Below are 20,270 nucleotides of genomic sequence, written 5' to 3'. Positions count from 1 at the left end.
CAGTGTTCTCTGATGGTCTGGAACTCAAAATGTGGAATTTTAGAGTTGACTTCTGAACCCCAGTAATAAGTGAGAGGTGACAGTACATTAAAGGGTTTGAAATCTGTGTCAGCCCTTGGGCAAGAGACTTAAAACCACGGCGCCCTAATGTTTGTTAAATATAAATGTCCTTAAGAAGTAGTCGCTCTGGCGTTGCTCGAGTGGGGTCGCTGCAAGGATGCTGACGTTGAAACTGTTTTTCCACGCACCTCTGATGCTTTTACCCAGACAACCGCAGTGAATCGCTTATGCTATGCTCGTTCCGGGGCGCCCTCGCCGCTCCATACGCTGACGGTCGGTGAAACACGTTGATGCCACCAGCAAAGCTCCATCCCTCAATCATTTGAGAAGGATGTGACTCGTCAACGCAAGGCATTCTCCTGGTAGGTCTTTCTTTGGTTTTATATATATATATATATATATATATATATATATATATATATATATATATATATATATATATATATATATATATATATATATATATATATATATATATATATATATATACATGTTTTGAAGATACTAAAAACGAATGCGCATCGCTGGGATCACTGACTGAAGTATCGGATGCTGACTGCTCAGCTCGTAGGTTTGTCTTCAGCATCCGTGTTATGTACTAAGAACAGGGCGTCTAACTCCGATGGAAACGTGTTTTCTCCTCCTCTCCTCCTCATCCTCTTCCTCCTGGTCGTCGTCCACGAGCGTGTTTTCACCGGGAATCCCCTGAACTCCTCGCGCAGAAGCTTCGTTTGAAGGTCCCGCACACGCATTGTCACGATTGTCGGTGATTCATCCCTGCGCAGCTCAGTCTACGCCTCATGTCATCGATTTAGAGTTCAGCTGGGTTGTGAACGGGCTCTAAATGTTTATGGCAGAGCAAGGTCATCAATTTTTGTCCACTTCAATTCGTAGCTGCTCCAAAACGCCACCTTGCAGCTCCCATTAAGTTCTTACGTGGAAAATAGGTCTTCATTAGCCACACCTGCTAAGCTAAATTTGTTTAAAAAAAGCCCAATTTTTCTCCTCATTTCCTTCAGTGAATAAATAAGAAACACTTCTTTTCTTCAGAAATGAAGCTAAAAATAGCCCTCCGCAGCCTGTCCTTGTCATAAGTACTGGTTTTTAATGCTGCTATAGTATATGTGGTGTTATGGTGGGTTTGTGGATCCTTCAGTTCCAGCTACAGGGTAGGACAGTTGTTATATGCTGTGTGTGTGTCTGGGGGCTTTTTGTTCTTTGTTCTGAGGGAGAACAGAGCACTATGCTTCTGTCACATTTATTTAGTGTCTTATGTCCACTCATATATGCTTTGTAACACCACGTTTAAGTGTCTTTTGGAGCCAGCTATAACCAAACACAAACATTTATGTTTAAGTAAACAACACACCTCAAATAATTTCAATCAGATTCAAAGAAGCATAACCGTCTCACTTGGACATGTAAAACCCTTATTTTAATTCTAGGAAGAAAACCGGTAAAGTTAAGCTATTTTTTAAATTAAATATGTTCTATTTAAAAACAATCCTAGTTTGTTGATAAAACAGGGGTCTCCTTTCTTCTTCTTCTTTTTTTTGTTTTTTTTTCAAACTTCAAAACTTGGACTGCAGCTCTGCAAGCAATGCCTGAAATCAATGTGGATCACAACAACCCTGGTTTCTCTGTTCAGCACTGTTGCATTTTCTACTATTGAGGCTTCTCTTTGATCTATATAGCTGTGATTGCTGTGCATTTTAGACACTATTTGCATGCAACAAGACCATAAAAATATGTGATGGAGATTGAAACGTTAACTATCAGTAGGCAAAAATACAATATCCATAATTTGCCGACTGTTTAGACAAATAGTCAGGAAGGGATTGGGTGTAACTATTGACTATTAACTTAAGAAATTCTGATTCAGCTGTGTTGTGTAACATTTACAATCCATGTAGTTAATGTAGTGAGTTTCAGCATTAGTATTTGCATTCTGTTTGCCATACCGTGTGAATGCTATATTAGCTACAGCTACAACAAAAAACTTTAGGGTAAGTAGTAGGGATGGGCCGATATCATTTTTTCAGGCTGATACCGATAACCGATATTTCCCCTTCAACTGTGGCCAACAGCCAACATTTAAGTGTCTAGAATAACAAAAGGTTTAGATTTCCTTTGTTCCTTTATTAGAAATGCACAACTTTTCAACATACAGTAAGGGATTTCAAAGAAACAAAAACATTGAAAATATATGTAAAGACAGTGAGACCATTTACAAACTATTGGACATAACTGTAAAACATAAGCTTCCCATTACCAGGGATCTTTTAGGAACAACATTTAATCCTAATCATAAGTAAAACCAACCTGAAAACAGTCAGTTGCTGGCTTTGACTGTAAGCTTCCCAGTGCCAGGGATCTGTTGGGAACAAATATACATTTCAAAATAAAGTTTATCTTATAACAGTAAGAACAATACCGGTTGTATTTTTTTAATATACTATCTGAATGCTACATTAGCTACAGCTACAACAAATACAACTGTTCTGCTAACAAAGTAAAGCAAATAGACTGCAGCACAAAGTTTGAAAAAGCAACAAGCATAAACATGTTCATTTGTTTAACAACTGCAGAAGAAATTTGATGTAACATATCTCTTCCTTCTTTTGGTTTAAATGCCAATGTAAGGGTCAAATACTTCACTATTTTCCAAGCTTGTCTGTCATAAAATGTCCTTCACTTAACTAATAAATAAACCTTTGTTGCATGAGGAAAAGGTTTTACAGGTTCAGTTTTTTAGTTAAAAAATGTTAATCAAAACTGTCTTCTTTTTGGATTCAAAATTCTTGGGCAAAATTTTGATTTTATTTTACATTTTTGCTCTGTAAGCACTTTGTGCCTCCATGACCCCTCTTTGGATTAAGTGGGTATGCATCATTAAAAAAGCGGACCCGTAATTAAAAAGACAATGGTGGATGTGTGTTGTTTTGTAGTAAAATGTTTTGGTAAATTCATTTTACAGGTGAGATTGGCACCTTGATCCCTCAGTAGAGACTTTAATCTTTACTGATTTCTGTTGATTTGTTGTCATTGCGTCTTTGAATGCACAAAAACTGTTTGTCAAACAGATAAATGGTTTTCAGCCGAATGGCCTTAAAACTTAATAAGACTGTAAGGAATGACTCACCATGACTAGATCAGAAAGATAACATTGCATTTAAGATTTTCCCATAGACTGTTCTATGTGATAATCATCATCTATACGCGTTTCTTTTTCTTTTGTATATTCAGTGATTTTTCAATTTAATGTTTTCCAAAGCTTTTTTGTTTCACTTTTGTATCTACTTGGGATAGAATAAAATAGTTTCTTTAGATCAGTACTATAGATAGTTTTCACACATAGTTTTCTTTTTATTTCATTTAACGTCTGTTTCTTAAATATAATTTTCCTATAATTCTTGTTCCATGAGACAACTTTGAAGACATTTTCATTCAGTGGTCATAATTTTCTTGTTCTTCTGCTACCAAACCTTTGCTCGTGCAAAGGACCAGTTTATTGTTCTCTGTAGAGGAAGAAACAACTTTTTTTTTAAATTTGAGTTACACAGGAGACATTTTTTCTTAAAACAAATTAGGATTTACATATTATAGGATGTAGTAATAATACTACATATTTAAGAGTCGAGAGAAAGTTCATAATAAGTGATAAAGCAGCAAACCTAGATCAAGACATTGTTTAAATAACAATAATAATGTTTCCTGTTTTTCTCCTTTAGTCATTTTTAAAGTCAGTTCCCAGGTTATTTCATTTTTGTTTGGTCTGAATTTTCCAAACCATTAGTGAACCATAACTGTGTGTCATTGATTTTGAAGCAGTGACTAGTTCAGGCATGAATAGGCTCACATGAAATGTTGCAGGCCAGCAAGATGTGTTGCTTGCAGTATGACAGTGTGCCACTTCAAGTGTAAAACCAAAAGCAATTCAGGACTTAAAAGCACACATTGCAGTGTGTCTTGACGTAAGATTTCATTACTGTTCACAAAATCCTTTTGTTATCGGAATTGTCTTAATATTTACCAAGTGGGTCATCTGAGTTTTTTTTAAACTATGTTGTAGTTTTGTTCACGTTAAGCATTAAAACTGAAAATCTTTTAGCATTTTTTCAAACTAAATCTAATTAAATTGGAAATACTAAAATAACACCAAAGAAACAAGAGAGAACTTGTGGACAAGTAAATTCATGCAGTTGTATATGTATGTATGTATGCAGAGTTTCACAACTAACAAGTGTTATAATTCAATTTTATCTTGCACAAAAACTCATTATCAAATGTGTTGATGAGACGATTTCAAGAACACTAAGGAGATCTAGAAATGTGTTGGACCTTCATAGAAATCCCTCGTCTAAAACTGTTCACTCACCATTTTCATTCACCTGCTGTAAACAAAACATGAAAGCAACTATCAGTTGGGAAAGAATGGGAACATAGTCGCTTGTGGTTCCACTCTGCCTCTAGTGTAGGTTCCTGTAACTGTTCCCTGTAACTGTTCTTGAATTAAGATTCATAAAATATAATCCAGAGTTATAATCTGGGAACCAGACAATTCCCAGAAAAAAAAAAGTGTTTTCCAAAAAATCAACAATAAGATAGAGCATCTCACCTCTTTTTATGGAGGCAGCATTCAAATGAGTCTAAATCAGTTTCACACTGTGTGACTAAATTAGGTCACATTGGGAGGAAAGCAAAATGGTAAAGAAGAGACGAAGGAAACTGTTCTCCCACAGTGCTTGGTGAAAGAGAAACCCATTCAAGGGGGCATTAATCATGGGTTGCACCAAAGAATGGTTCTGAAGCGGCACCGAGGGAGTGAGGGAGGAAGAGAAAGAGAGGCTTTTAAAACAGCTTCATTCGTTAACTGGATGTGTGTCTGAATGCCGGTCGTCGCCCGCTTTCACTTCCGAGTTGGTTATTGTAACTTGCCTTTGTGTTCCACAATTACATTTGTTTTCGTCTTCTGTGTTTTCTAATATCCTCAAAAGCACATTGTGCTTTCGTGTACCACGTACAGATATTGCATTTCCAGTCTTCAAAGCAACACTTGAACTGAATGGATACCCCTTATGAATAAAACTAAAAAGAATTTAGTGTGGGTTTTTTACTGTGTACAAAATTGAATTCCATTTACAAGCACTTTTATGATACCACAACACTATTGCAAAAAGAGAACCCAACATAACACAATCAATAATGGGACGAGGAGCAGTTGACTTACATTGGAGTGTAACCACCGCTCCTAGTCACAGAGGGGCATTAAAGACCCACCGGTGAAAATTGTGTTTTTGGTTTTTTAACATCTTCTTGTGGCATTTTTGTGATGTTTGAGAACATATATCAATCAGGAGCAGATGAAAAGTATGCAGTGTCAAAGAGTATATTTGTGATGTAGAAAATACACAGGGTGGGCCACAAGTTCCCTGCTAAGCTCCATTCTGATGCATCAACTTACAGAAAAATAGATCCGGGATTTGTTTTCCTTGTTTGAGCTGGCATCTGGCTCAAAACTGTACAACTGGATAGCTCTGATATTGCTCGCCATTTTTGTAGCACCGCTAATGTTTGGTTGGGGTTGTGAGCGATTGTAACCTAGTGGGAGAACGTGTAAACAGGGAGCTCTCAGCAATTGAGAGAGGTAGAGGAGCAGGTATCTCCACACAATAGTCCTGCCGACAACTCAGAGGCAAATCTCTGATGAACTCCTGCCACTCTGCACAAACTATGTCCTAGAAAATGACACAGGTTTTTTGATTTTAGCTAAAAATTGCCAAATCATAATTAGAAGACCACCTGGAACGCTTTCAAAATAGCTCAAAAGACGATCGCAGTGGGTCTTTATAGATCATCCAGCTGAGCCAGGTGTATGATAACTAGAAGCTGCATTCATACCACCTGCTGTAGATGGTGTTGAGCTCAAGGGTCTTACTTGTGATTTAGACTGATTGCCTCATCTGTTCTTCCTCAGAGGTACTCGATTATCTGTCAGAACTGAGGACTCATTTTAGTTATGCTTTTAGCCACGACCTTGACCCTTTTAGAAATAACCATTTAATTTGAATTAATTTAGCACTTATTGATTTTCTGGCCAAGTAGTATCCAACAGACAGTTATCCTTTGTCCTCATTTGAGTCTTTAGTGTGTACTTTGCTTATCGCATAACGATAGTTCAGATGTAGTTCTCAACATATACGGCTTATTTAGTACTTACTTGATTGTTAATAGTGGTTACAGGCTCCTCAAGATGAAGTCATTTTTCAGCTAAACTTGTGTGTAGGTTAGTATTAACAAACGTTTGACCTATTTATAGAATGTTTACCTTTTGTTGCCTGGTAAGTCAGAAGCTGAGTCCTCTTCTTCAGGGTGCTGTCACAGTATGTCATCACTCAGATTTCCGAGGCATTCACCACGCTATCTCATTAGCTGCTTTTTTATTTTCTATTTGAGGAGCAGCATGTCATTAGCATTTAGATGTGGGGGTTGGCTCACCTGCTGCTGTCATTGTTGGAGTCTGCAGACAAAGTCACATCTGGCATGCACTCTTTCTTTTCACAGACAGATTGAAGCTATTTCACGAAGCAGTGTTGGGTAAGATGCAGAGGCAAATGTCTTTTTTTTCTTTTCTTCCATAAATGCAAACCAGGGCTGTTATTTAAGTATGATGATGAGGCCAGCCTGTGGGCTGTCACCATTATAACCCTACATATTTGCTGATTGACAGCAGACATGATTGTGTTGCTTTTCAGGCTATAAAACCACAGAAACACAACTAGATGGCTGATGTATCACAGTTGCAGTTTGGGGAGTGCAGAAAAAAACAAATTTGACAACCAATTGCAGAGTGCATCCTCCATGAAGTATTGGTGGCCGAGCAATTTAAAATGTTTGTGAAAATGAATTTTTGGGATACAATTAGACTCCAACTGCAGCAATTTGTTTTTTAGAGAACATTTACATAGATTGTACAAAACTTTGCTGTGAAGTTACATAAAAATGAGACTGGGACAAATAGACCACCAACAGTTTTTTAAGGTCGACTCTCCTCTCACACCAGATTTACTCTTTAAAAGTTTCAAAATATGTCAATATTTTTTTAAAAACAAATGATTTTATCACTATAGATTTCTGTGACACATAAACCTAGTGAGTCTGTTAAACAAAAATCCACAAGCCAGTGGTTTTGATCTGCCATTTTGACTGTTCATTGTCTCTCTGTCGAAATCTTTATTGTAATGGTTTTTTATCCAACGTACAAAAAAATAATCACAGATGAAACCACAAATTAAATCTTTTCATATCCATCACAAGCCTTCTCTTTTAGCCAAACAATCTTGCTCAGAGCAACAGATGAAGTAAAGACTCCTCATACTCAGTGAGAAACAGGGTATTATGGGAGTCTGTGCTGCAGTGGGAAAGCTTTATTGTGACTTTACAAGAGTTCTGTTGTAGAGCTTCTTGTGAAGTATTAGTATCTTGACAATTAGGAGTCTCCTACCCCCTCCACCTAGTTGCGGAATCCTCAAGAAAAGACATACCCTGGAGTCAGTCTGTAGCAAATCCAAAATACTTAGAGTTGTAAATCTCTTCATTCATTGTCTTATTTCCATTTTACTTTTTTTTTAAAACCAAATGACTCTAGTTTCTGTTTTTGAAATGGCTTGATATTGTAATTTGCCATCTGAAAAAGAACAAAGTATGTCATACACTGTTTTGATTTTTTCTTCAACCTCACCCTGGCTTTCTAACTTTCAACAGCAGCTCACATACATTGTAATGATTTTAATATAGAGAGCCTAAAACTTCCCCATGTCAAGGCTTAATAAAAAATGCTCGAGAGGGAGCGTGGAGAGATGCAGTAGAGAGATGTTAGGCTAACAACACTGGAAACGCTGACATTACCAAAGAAAATATCATCTTTGTAAGCATCTGAGGGAAATACAGGAGAGGTGAAAACTGGTGTGGTTTTGACGACTGATCTAACTGCTACGCTACTGGTTGACATGAAAGTGACTTCCATGAGAAGAGTGAAATAATTCGGTCAGAGACACTTTAGTCCACATAGGACGAACACAATTCACTAGATACGCCCCTCTTCCCAGGTTACACCCTAGACAGGCAGCCAGTTCACCTCCAAACAGGAGTTGAACTGGAACTTGATATGGAAAGAACGAGAAACAAGGCAAAAAATACTAACACTTTGATGAGCAGCAGAGGTATAAATGCAGTGGTTGGCAGGAGAAGCAGATCATAGTTAACAGGGCAGAGATCTTTTGAGATACTTTTTACTCAAGAATAAAATATCCAAGATTATTTTATGTTTTGAAATTGCTACAACTCCATACAAGTTTATGACATGCTGAAAATTAATGAATTAATGATCTGATTTTGGAATGCATTTATTATTACAAGTATTCTAGTTATTGGTCGTGGATTTAATTTTTTACCTCAGGTATTGCAAATTGGAATTGTTTTGTTTACTGCACCAACAACGTACAGCAGTCACACTGAAAGCATGCATCTAAAGTTCATGTGTGACCTTTAGATGCATCTAAAGCCATGATGCGTTCTCTAACCAGAACAGCACTAATTTGTTAGCTGCTTCCTCAGCCCAGACGAAAAATTGGATTTCTATGTGCTTGACTGGAATCTGCAAAGCGAAAAATCAGCACAAAAACAGCCAACAACCAATTAATCAGTGCATGCCAAGTTTGTGTTGAAGGCATTGCTTTATTACTGCAAAATAGAGCTTATTTTCTGATTGAGTATCAGTTAGAAAAATAACTGTGACAAAAACCATTGAATAATAAGCTGCTGTCAAGGACAGCTTTCAGGCTACAGTCTGTTTATTTGTGGTTTGTCTTGAAACCTTCACATTTTAGTTTCTTCATCTTTAGGTGCTTCAGCTTCGCAATTCAGGGAGAAATGTTAATTTATTGCTCCGGGACAGGAGGTCATGGCAGGATGGCATGTGAAAAACCTTGTAAAATGTTGAGTGTTTCTCTTCATGTTGAAGTCAGGGAACACCTCATGCTTGGCTTCAGAGTGAACACGGGACTGTAAGCCTTTTGGCGGCCATGAATGATGAGGCTGCAGTCTGGAGGTCAATAGGGATAGATTTCTTGCAGTGTAATGAGATGTGCTGTGTAGATGTGTGATGGCTGAGTCAATCTGGATTTGTTTGTTTCTGTATATAAAATATTAGGACTCTGTTTAAAAAATAATCTAAAAAAATGAAATTTGTAAGATTCTGGAATTGTAGATGGTAGATTTCTATTAACAATCATGGAGTTTAAACTTCTGGATTTGTTTTCATTTGACAGATCACCCTCTTATGCAGCCTTATGCAATGACCCTCTTACAAATCTGGTAAATAAAATAACAGCTTCATTTTCTATTAAACTTTGGATCCTAAGATTAACTCTGTCGACTTTTGATTTCCAGACAGCTCACAAAACTAGGACGATAGCTCTTGCTGCTGACCTTCCCAAGAGTGAAGGTTAAGACGTCAGAGTAGAGAAATCTGTAGTTACTGCTCTTTATTTTCGGGAACCATGGTTTCCCGTTGTTCAGCCAAAAATATAAACCCATCTTATTTTTCCTCTAGAAAAAGTGCATGTATTGTACTGAAATTGTGTATACTCATACATGCCTTCCTTACTTTGCTAAATGCCCAAAGTGTTTCATAGTCAAAGTCTCATTCACACAGGTACACACTGTCACTAACTGACGGATGGCTCTGCTGCCAGTCAAGGTGCTAATCTGTAACCACCAGGAGCAATGTGAGGTTCAGTGTCTTCACCAAAGACACTTGGACACAGGGGCAGGCAAAAGCAGGTCTCAAACCTGTGACTTTGTAGATCAGAGGTCGACCAGTCTGTCTCTGTTCCACAGATGCTCAGGTTGATCTTTATTATAAACAAATATTGACATCAACATTGTTATTTTCAATTTTATTTAAATAACGGTTCACCTATATATAAAACAGAATTTTGACCAAAGAACTGTAGAATAAAAGGGTTTATACAAAATACATTGATAAAATCAAGAAATAAAATACATTGCTAGATGCAACGATAAAATATAGGTGTAAACAATAATAAAAAACATGGAAAATGACTTGCAAATTTCCTTCTAACACAATAGTCTAAAATTAGTTTAAAAAAAAACTTTCTGTTCAATTTTGATTACTTTGGGTTTTGAGCATTAAAACTTTACCTTAACGATGTATTTTTAAAATGTCTGGAAAGCTATTGCCTTTTTGTACTAAAGTCCTGATCTTTAATAAAAACATTTCAATGTTTATGAAGATGGACAATATGATAACCTTTTACCATTTTACATTATTATTTTAATTGATAATATTTTAAGTTTCATGTTATTTTACAAAAGACCAATGGATTTTTACTGATTAGTTTAAGACCCACTCCATTGGAAATCATGTTTTTGGTGTTTTTAACGTGTTCTTGTAGCATTTTCTCATGATGGAGAACTTAAAATTGTGTTTCTGAGTATTGCTTTATTCAAATTGCCCTCAGTCCCATCCAATACTCAGAGGCAAATTTCTAATGAACTCCTTCTGCTCTGCAGAAACTATGTCCTAGAAAACCACACAGGTTTCTTTTTATTTAAGCTAAAAACGGCATATTCATGATTAAAAGTTGAATGGGAACACTTTTAAAATAGATCAAAAGATGATTGGAGTGAGACTTTAGTATAAACCATTATCTAGTATTTTCTAGCATGCAGTTTTGAGGTATATGAGGGAAATTATTTTTCCGTCACCTCAAATTTTTGTAGCTATACTGTATTTTTTTTTTAAAATATTGATAATAATAATATTATTCACCCTGGTTTTCTAACATTAACTAACCAGCTCATTGGACTTGGATCAAACCTCATCTTTTGACAATCAACCTTTAATGACACGCCCAGTTTCTGGCATGCTTTGGTAGTGAATTACAATAGAAGTGTAACTGTGTCAGTGAGTACTGACATGGTTCCTAGAATTATTTCCCCATATTTCCCACTGCAGTTGAGCAAGTCACACTCCAACATGTCCTCGTCCTCACCCCTAGAGAGAGGCTCCATATACATCTAACTGTGTACTTTGTAGCACTGATGGGTGATCAAGAGAATATATAACATACACCATTATTCCCCAGAGTATCAACATAGTGTTAGATAGGATTTATGTCCTCGTTTAGATGTAGTACACCTCAGCAAAGTACTTTGCAACATTGCTTCTTTGGGGAGGTGATAGATAGCTATCAAAGAGGAGCTCAGTGGATTAGGATGAACCCTAACGAGTCTGGCCTCAGCTCATCTGTTTGTTTTACTAGAGAGTTAGTCAGTTTGTTGAGGTTGTCAATGTAGTCTATCACTCATGTGGCCCATGTGATATCAAAGGGACCTTTTGATGTTTTCGAACACTTTGAAGAAGCAAGTTGTATTAGTGCATTGTTTTGTGGTAAAATGTGGTTGCAAATGTTTTCCTGGTCTCAGCTTTTGCCCCTCAGGGTGCAATCGCTGCTGGCTTTTTTGTGCATGGAAATGACTCACTTTGATATTTACTGGGTGAAATAAGTATGCTGTCAAATACAAGTCTACTTTAATGTTGTCAAGACACCATGTTTTTTGATGTTTTTTTCCCATTTAAAACTTACCAAACCATAACAAATCATTATACTTTGAACTGATTTGTGATATTTGTGATATTTGATATGATTTGTGATATATCATTTACTGAAAAATCTCAGAAAAAATTGATCAATTCAAACTGTTGGAGCCTCCTCACTAACTTATTTCACAATTATTGACCTCATTTTAACAACCAGCTACCTTTCATCAGCACGGTCCAGTCTAACATTTAATACCCAGCTGTTTGTTAGTGTCTTTAGGAATATAACAATTTCAATATCTTCTTTCATCTAACCCTTCTTTCGTTCATTTGTTTGCTTACGATATTACGTTATGCTTCTTGCTGAATGTAACTAATTGGAATTAGAAGACAGAAGTGTTAAATAGATTTGTTATACATCCCAGTTTCTAGCTTACCTTTTGATCCACAAAGGATCCACTATTTCAGGTAAATGTGTTTCTCTGAATGTCACAATAACGCAATGTAACAACAGTTCACCTTATTTTCGAATTTTGTCCACCTGCATGCCACAGATATTCTGGATACATTCTTCACAGGTGTACATTTTACATTTGTTATCAATAGATTCCAAAGAATTTTTTTTCCCCATAAAATTCTCTGTAAATAAACAATTTCCTCATGTTAGGTTTACTAAAGCACAAAAAAGGAAATTGTTAGGAATTTGGCAGTGGAAAAATTGTTGAGATTTTTAAAATGATTTTCAACTTTCCAAATTTCACAATTGTTATCGAAATACCTTAAATGAAATCTACACCAAAGCAAAAATTTTGTAAAGCTGTGAAAGAAAAAAGAATCTACTTCTCCCTGAAGTACTTGTGTGTATGCCACTGGCTAAAAGCAGACACACATATTTAAGCTATGATATACTGAGAAAAGGCTAAAGAGTCTAAATCCTGTCCATCAAGTCATCAGACAACGTGTTTTCTGTTCGATGATGTTTTACTTTACAACACTCCATTTAACATTAGCCCTGAAATTGTTACTATGTAAACTGCAACTTCAACCTACTACTTTCAAGGCTTGGTAGAAACATGGTAACTAAACTTCCTGCAACATGTTGATTTTTACAAAAATATGCCAACCCTTTTAATTGTTCATTCTTTAACTCACTCAGTTTTAATAATACATCAAAGTATATGATTTTTAGCAATAACTCAATTATTGCTAATCTTTGTATTTCATTTTAAATTAAAATTATGGTACAATAGTAACATGTTCATTAGCAAAAATCTGGTAGCAGTATATGCTTTTTCTAATTAATTCACTAATCGTTTAGCCTTTCTAAGCCTTTCTAAGTGTGACATGCTCTATACCGTTAAACACCTATACATACACGAGCAACAGTCCATGTTGGGAAAAAGTCCAAAACATAAAGCAGTGGTTAAAACTAAAATGTCCTGAGTTTACTGTCATGTAAGAAAAAGTCTTGTAAAAATGTATTATGCACATATCAATATTAATTTAATCCTTTGCATAAAACAGAAGGACACAAGTTCCAGAGCAAGAACAAATAGCTTTCATTTGTAATGGCACATAAAACCGCCCTATTAAAATACAAACGCAAATGTACCATGCTTTCATGCATTCAGGTGGCAGATTTTAGGGTTCTTAACCTCATCCTAATTGTTTTACCTTCTTAACTCTTCACATTGTAACTACAGCCAAAAGTTTATAGTCTAAATTTGTACATGTTGGGTTTACGTCTTCATGTCATTGTTAGGGCTCCCCAAACAGAAAAAAGGAAATGGATCAAATTAAACATTATGAATCTAGAAAGTATACCTTAACAGATGAGCCTCCACAACTATACTGTACTGCACCGCATAATGCCAATGCTTGCAGTGCTAATTTATAGTCATGCTAAAAGGCTACATACTGATCATTGTTATGTAAAGGGATTTAACTGAGAGCTGCAGTAATCCAGATTCCTGTTATCATGAGATCAGTGTTGCTGCTGGCCATCCTTGTCTGACGGTTCCCTGTCTTTCCGGTCTCATATTATCTCTAGCTGGCTCCCTGGAGACTGTGAAATTAGTAGTCAGCACACCATCCTGAAGTGACTGAGGCAAAAAGAACTACTCACAGCCATCCCTGCATCATTTAAATGTTCCCCTGATCTGACCTGTAGTAAGTAAAAGTGCTGCTATTACACCGATTAAGATTTTGTTTGCACTAATGTAGCAGAAAGACCATCAACTGGAACAACATCTTAAAAAAATGTGCTTGCAAAATCTTTGCTTCAAATGTAAGCATGATGTTACTTGTTCAATCAGGAGACACAGATCAGCTTAGATAAATTAAAAAATTACATTGCAAAACACAATGTAAACTTAATTTAATGGGAAGATAATAGAAGATATCTCTTATTCACAGAGAAAACGTTCCAAAAAACCTAAGCATTTTAAGTGTTCTTTAGGGGTCATCATGTGAGTCATAATGCATATAAGAAGATGTAAAAAAGGGATGAAAAATTGCTAAAAATTATACTTTTCCACCCCAGATTTTTAGTGTAGAGTACTTTGCCTCAATTATTTTTTATTACAAACTGCCCGTTTTGGATTTTGGCACAGTTTTCATACAGGGATTTCTGGAAGATTTCCCCAAAGAAATCTTGGTTTTAAAGCCCACTTTCCTAAAATAGCTTTGAATCATACATTATTACATAGTGAGCTCATCCTTTCTGTCAAACTCCACATGCTCCTGTGTTTGTCTTGTCAAATTCCATAACTTGAGATATTCCCATACCCCTCTAATATACCTTTATGGATCAAAAAAAGTAACTCATGTATGTATATCAACTTTGTAATCATGGAGTATGTATGCTTGAAGGCAGATTGGAAGCGGACAGGTTTCATTCTTCCATCTTTACTATACATACTCCCTTTGGGTTCAGTTAAGCATAAAAGATGCTGAGCGGTGCAACACTCTGCTGAAACTGGCTGCTTTGAGAGGATTGATGTGGGATTTTTACGGATAGAAGGGTGCAAATTCACACACTATTCACACACCACACTCATTCAAGCACACTGGTGCACTGAACCACAGATTCCCTGTCAACAGACAGAGATCGTCTGACTGGTATAACCGGCAAGTACATATGAATATTTAGGCGCTCTCTGATAAGCAGAATGTCATTTCAGCATTGGTCTGTGATGATAATGGAAACCAATTTTTGTGCATTCATTTTTCATGCCAAGACCAAGCCCGTTCCTGAACAGCTGCTGTCTCAGGGCTGTCAAGTAGCCAGTCAAAACACAGAAACAAAAACTCATTCAAAGCTCAGCAGCACAGGTAGTGGCAAACCATTTTTAGGTGGTGCAGACATGGTTGGTTACACCAAAAGATCTCTTTTTTCACACAGGCAAACAATGATTGATTGGAAACTTAAGATGGGGCCATGCTGCAATTTTAACCTGTCCAACGATAATAAAATAAGTCAAGCAAAGAGACATGCATTACAAATCAGCATTTCTTCTTTAGAAAATGTCACCATAAATGACAGAACCCACAAGGTATTTTAGGTGTCTGCCATCAGAACAAAATGGACAGCCCAGTATTTGTCATTTTTCTCAGCAAAATATAAGGAATTTAATTTATTTTAACATTTCCTTTGGAAATTAACCTAACTAAATACAAGCTGTAAAAATGTTTGCAGAACAATGCAGCAGATGTTTTGTGAGCTACCACTAGCTTGAGCATCTCATAAAGAGAAATACTAAAATGCACTCGGCTCAGGATTTTCGGAAGCAACAGCCTTGAAGCGGATTGTGCAGCATGTGAAGCTGCATGTGGTTTGATGCTCCAAGTTTGAGTCACAACTCCAGTGACCAAAATCTAATTTTTGACAAACCAGCCAAGTTGGCTGGTAGATAAAAAAAAAAATCTACCAATCAAATTATTCCATTATTATATTAAATTATTAATTAAATTATTATGTTAAATGCAAACAGAGAGGAAGTCACAACATAACAAAACAACATATTTTCATACTGGTTTCTCTGCCTTGCTAAAATGTTTTGAACGACCTCTACTGAATTGCAAATTCTTAAACTCCCTTTGGTTGTCTTTGCCACATTCACCACAGTGCACAGGATTTCTCTGTACTCCTGTTTTCTTTATTTTGTCCTCTCAGGGTCCCAATGTTTTACAACACTTGTACAAAATGTAATCAACTTGTGCCCTCCTTCTTCCACTTTTATCTGTAACCATATTTTCAGCAAAGTCCACCACTATCTGTCCTTCTTCATTCATTGTTCTGAACCCCAAACCCCAAACTTACTTCCTGGTAACCTCTGTTTACCTCACCTACATGCCCATCAAAGTCTGCCTCAATCATCATCATTCTCTCCCTTCTAGGGGTACCTTGAATCTCATCCATCTCCCTCCATAATCTTTCCTTTTCCTCTGATTCACATAATAGAGGAAGACATGACCACTGACAAAATTCACCATCACACCTTCAACTTCCTGCTTCAGACTCATCACCCTAACTGACACTCTTCACAACATTGTTAGCCAACTTCTCTTTAAGTTTCACTGGTACCTTTTCCTCTTTTCACCCACACCATGATAAAACAGTCTGAACCTTCTCCCAATCTATAACCTAGCCCCCTCTCCATCTGGTCTTGAACACACAAGATCTTTACCTTTCTCCTTTTCATCACATCGGCCAATTCTCTAGTTTTCTCTTTAAAGATCCTTCATCCAAATTTTGTATTTTGAGTCCTATTCTCTTGACATTTGTTCCCCCAAGTCCCTACATTTACATATTCATGAAAACTTTAGGTATTTGAATGCATGCTCCCTTCTTCTCTATCTGTCTTTTTTTATTTTTTTTCATTTACTCCCTTTCATCAGTTATCAAACCTTGTTGACAGCTTCAGCTAAACCATGTGAAATTGCCCCAGTATTAGTCTCCCTCTGGGGCTGTTTAGCTGTACTTAGCTCTCTTCATGCGGGGCTTGTTGCCAGGCAATCTTTTGCTGTGTTTGGTGTTCTTTTTAAAAAATCTAGGCCATCTTTGCCCTGTTTGTCACCTGGTCCTCAGACAACTTAGGTGCCCAGTTGTACCTTCCAGTATTCTGAAAGTTGGTAATGAATTATTTCATGTTGTAATTTAATGCACAAACTTTTTTATACTTTTCCTTTTTTATTATTTTGGTTTAAATACATTTTTCAATTTTGCACAAGAAGTAAATCTCAGCCTCTTCAATCATTGTATCCAATCTATTTTATATTATTATTACCAGTGTGTATTTGCCTACTTAACACTTAGTGGTGCCACAAAGTGTTTTCATAACCCTTGTGCTATCCTATGACCCCACCCTTACATCGACATGTTATCCCTACCATGACAAAGGTGGATAAAGGTGGAAAGATTTCATGGAATCCATGGACACCAGTGAAGATCACAAATCAATGAAGAACAAAGGTTTAGGGCACTGTCTTGTGGGGTCTAGATGACCCAACTCCCAATGGTAAAGTGCCAAGGATAGCACAAGGGTAAAACATTGGAAAAACTGAGTTTCTGGAGTACAGACTAAAGCTACATTTCCATTAGCTCCTTCAACTCGACTTGCCATTTTTCGGCTTAGTTTTTTTCGTTTTCCCATTATATTTGAGTACCACCTCAATGCACTTGAATGGCATGGCAAGACCACTCAATATATCTCCCACTGGCTAGCACAAAAAGTCCCCAAAGATACCAATCAAGAAAATAAGCTGAACAAATCAAAATGTGTCGTACTGTTGGCTTGGTGAAACTATATTTTCAGTATTTTATTCTCTCAGTTGAAAAGGTTCTGACATGCATAAAACAAAAGAACACTTTCGTTGACTTTTATTAACCAAAGTCACCAACTGATCGGAATTACTGAACGCCAGCCTTTGATGATTAGCACTCAACACAGAGCACTGATGAGCTTGAGGAGATTCTTATTAGTTTTGAGGAATGTGCTCTCTGTGGATCTCCACAAACAAATGTAATTTTGATGAATCTTACTGTTAATAATCTTCTTCTTCAGTCAGCTCAGTGTTGTAGAAACATTTTAAATTTGTTTTTATGGATTCTAGATACAAACTCTTGAAACTATTACATTAAACTCATTACATTAAAAAGGTAATGAATTTGGCAGGTAGATCTTGATGTGAATTTATTTTTTTCTAATTGGAAATTGTTCCCCTTTCTAATTACAATTGCAATCCATTTTTAAATATTTTATTTTTGTTTCCTGTGAATCATTTGTAATGCTGGTTGTGTAGAAAAAATCCATTTAGATAAACAACAGAAGAACCGTATTAGAACAGTGAAAATATTAGCATGATGTGTGTTTGCATGTGTGTTTGGTCTGTGCAGAGTTGTTTGATAATTGCCTCAGCCAGTCCCCCTTGGAGCTAAGCTAAAAAAACAAAAAAAACAAAGGGGTTGCCATAGTAACAGTCAAGAGTGAGGGAGGAGGGTGTGTCTGTGGTGAAGGGCCAGAAGTGCCGTAACGGACATTGGCAGTCAGATTGGTGAAGGATTGCGTTATGTGCTCCCGATTTATTCCTGCTGCTCACCAAGCCTCTGCTTTCCCTTCCTGCCCGGCTGTAACATGTCCCTCTTGTTGTCAACTCAAAGTGAGTGGGAGACTGTGAATGGAACCAATGCGGAATCTTAATGAGAAGCATGAGAAGGGACTCATGTTCTCGCTCTGCCTCCTTCTGATGTTCCTGCTCTTTATTTACTTGCACACTGTTTGTCAACATTTGTTCAGTGATGTGGAAGTGTTATAAGGGCAGTTTAATGTCAACAGTTAAATGTTGACAAGATCACGCGATCAGACCTGACCCTGGTTACGATGATGAATGAGTCATAGGAGCAGTTATTTCATGGATCACAGAAAGTTATGGGCATGGGGGTCTCAGAATTGAATGTCTCGCCGTCATTGTTGCATGCCCTCTTGTATTTCTAATGGATGACTTCATCTGCAAGAGACTTTTCAATGTGAAAACCCTTTTTTGATATTGTATAGGGCTGCAAACAGAAACATTTGATTAATTCATAAGAGCTGATTCACTCTTTTTTAAATGTAAGAAATCTTTGTTACAGCCTAATGTTTAACACTCAAGGGTGGGCTTTTATGAAAAAAAAAAATTGAGTAATTTTTGATTTACAAAAGATGTATATACCCTGAAATATTAGAAACTATGAAATAATAGACATGACCCTTTTTTGTACAAATAAATCTAACACCTGAGTAATATTTTTTGCGATAATTCCTCTTGTACGCCATCATATCACCTCCTAGGAGATGCTGATGTCCTTTCTGATCAAGAAATTTATAAAATTCAATAGGTGTCAGATGTTTTTATATGGCAAGCTTAGATTTAATTGATACAAACACACACACTTTGCCTAAGATAAAGCTTATGTACTGACATAAATTCAGGTGATAAACTTCAACTCAATACTATGTGGATTGTTGATCGGAGGCCTGACCAGCCATTTGCCAATCGGTTGATTGGGAGTTCAGTTTCTAGGCATTACAGTCTTTGTGTCCTGGGGGCAAAAATTGAAAGCCAAATTGTAAAAAAACAAACAAAACACTTTACATTTTCTGCTTAATATTTTGTATCAACACAGGTGTCTGTTGCATCTCTACAGTCCTCACAACACTCTAGAGAAGGAGGGAGCCATTTCAATTAATTCATCTACAATTTAGCAACAATTTAATTAAGGTTCACCCATCTGTTCATTTAGATGAGCTTGAATTTAGAAAGAAAAAGTGATTCTGCCCCTTTTCAGTAAGCTATCAATTTCCCTGTCATTCTAGAAGGTCAACAAAAGTCCAAGCACAACAAAATATTAACAATTCAATTATTATTCATTTAAAATTTACTTTAAAGTAATACAAAAGAAAATGTTTCATAGTAAATATTAGATTCAAATAACCCAAGTCGAGTTCTTGATTGTTTTACACAACGTAATTATTCAAGTTCTGACTTTTGCGCCTCCACTCTTGAATCGCGCAAGGCCATATGCTCAAATCTCTCACCAATGATTTAAACTTTGATGCCCCAATGCATGATTTCATTTTTGGTGAGAACGCACTCGACCACGCATGTTTGGTCAAATGTAGTTTTTAACCCTAATGCTGTAAATGACCAATTCAGAAATGTGATTGTTTTAAGGAGTAACACAAAAAATGCAAAAACCATCAAACCAATTAAAGCTCTTAACCCTTACTATTAGTTCTCGAATAGAGTCCGAATCCAATATCTTGCATTATTTGGATATGATTATTGAAACCGAAGGCAGTTGTAAGCAGACAGTAACAACAAATGTTAGAACATTCTATTCCTTAACCCTTGTGCTATCTTAGATGACCCCACCCTTGCATTGACGTGTTCTCCCTACCAAGACAAAGGTGGATAAAGGTGGAAAGATGTCATGTAATCCATGGACACCAGTGAAGATCACAAATCATTGAAGGAAAAAGGTTCAACACACTGTCTAGTGGGTCTAGATGACCCGACTCCCAATGTTTAAATGCCTAGGATA

The 20,270-nt window shown here is 36.6% G+C and overlaps 1 protein-coding gene across 4 annotated transcripts in view; it reads left to right on the top strand.

Annotated features, from left to right (window-relative positions):
* Positions 1 to 277: 277 nt before the first annotated feature.
* Positions 278 to 20,270, top strand: part of apba2 (amyloid beta precursor protein binding family A member 2) — a 53,471-nt gene continuing 33,478 nt past the window's right edge. For 2 of the 4 annotated variants that reach the window (XM_020713654.2, XM_011489564.3), the window contains exon 1: positions 279 to 422. The gene's annotated coding sequence lies outside the window, so the exon portion shown is untranslated. Of the gene's footprint in view, positions 423 to 674; positions 798 to 20,270 lie in introns of those variants that run through there. The other 2 variants (XM_011489571.3, XM_020713649.2) reach the window with 2 other exon arrangements.

This window comes from Oryzias latipes, chromosome 3 (assembly GCF_002234675.1).
Source record: "Oryzias latipes chromosome 3, ASM223467v1".
Taxonomy (NCBI): Eukaryota; Metazoa; Chordata; class Actinopteri; order Beloniformes; family Adrianichthyidae; genus Oryzias; species Oryzias latipes.
This window is presented reverse-complemented; position numbering and strand designations above follow the sequence as displayed.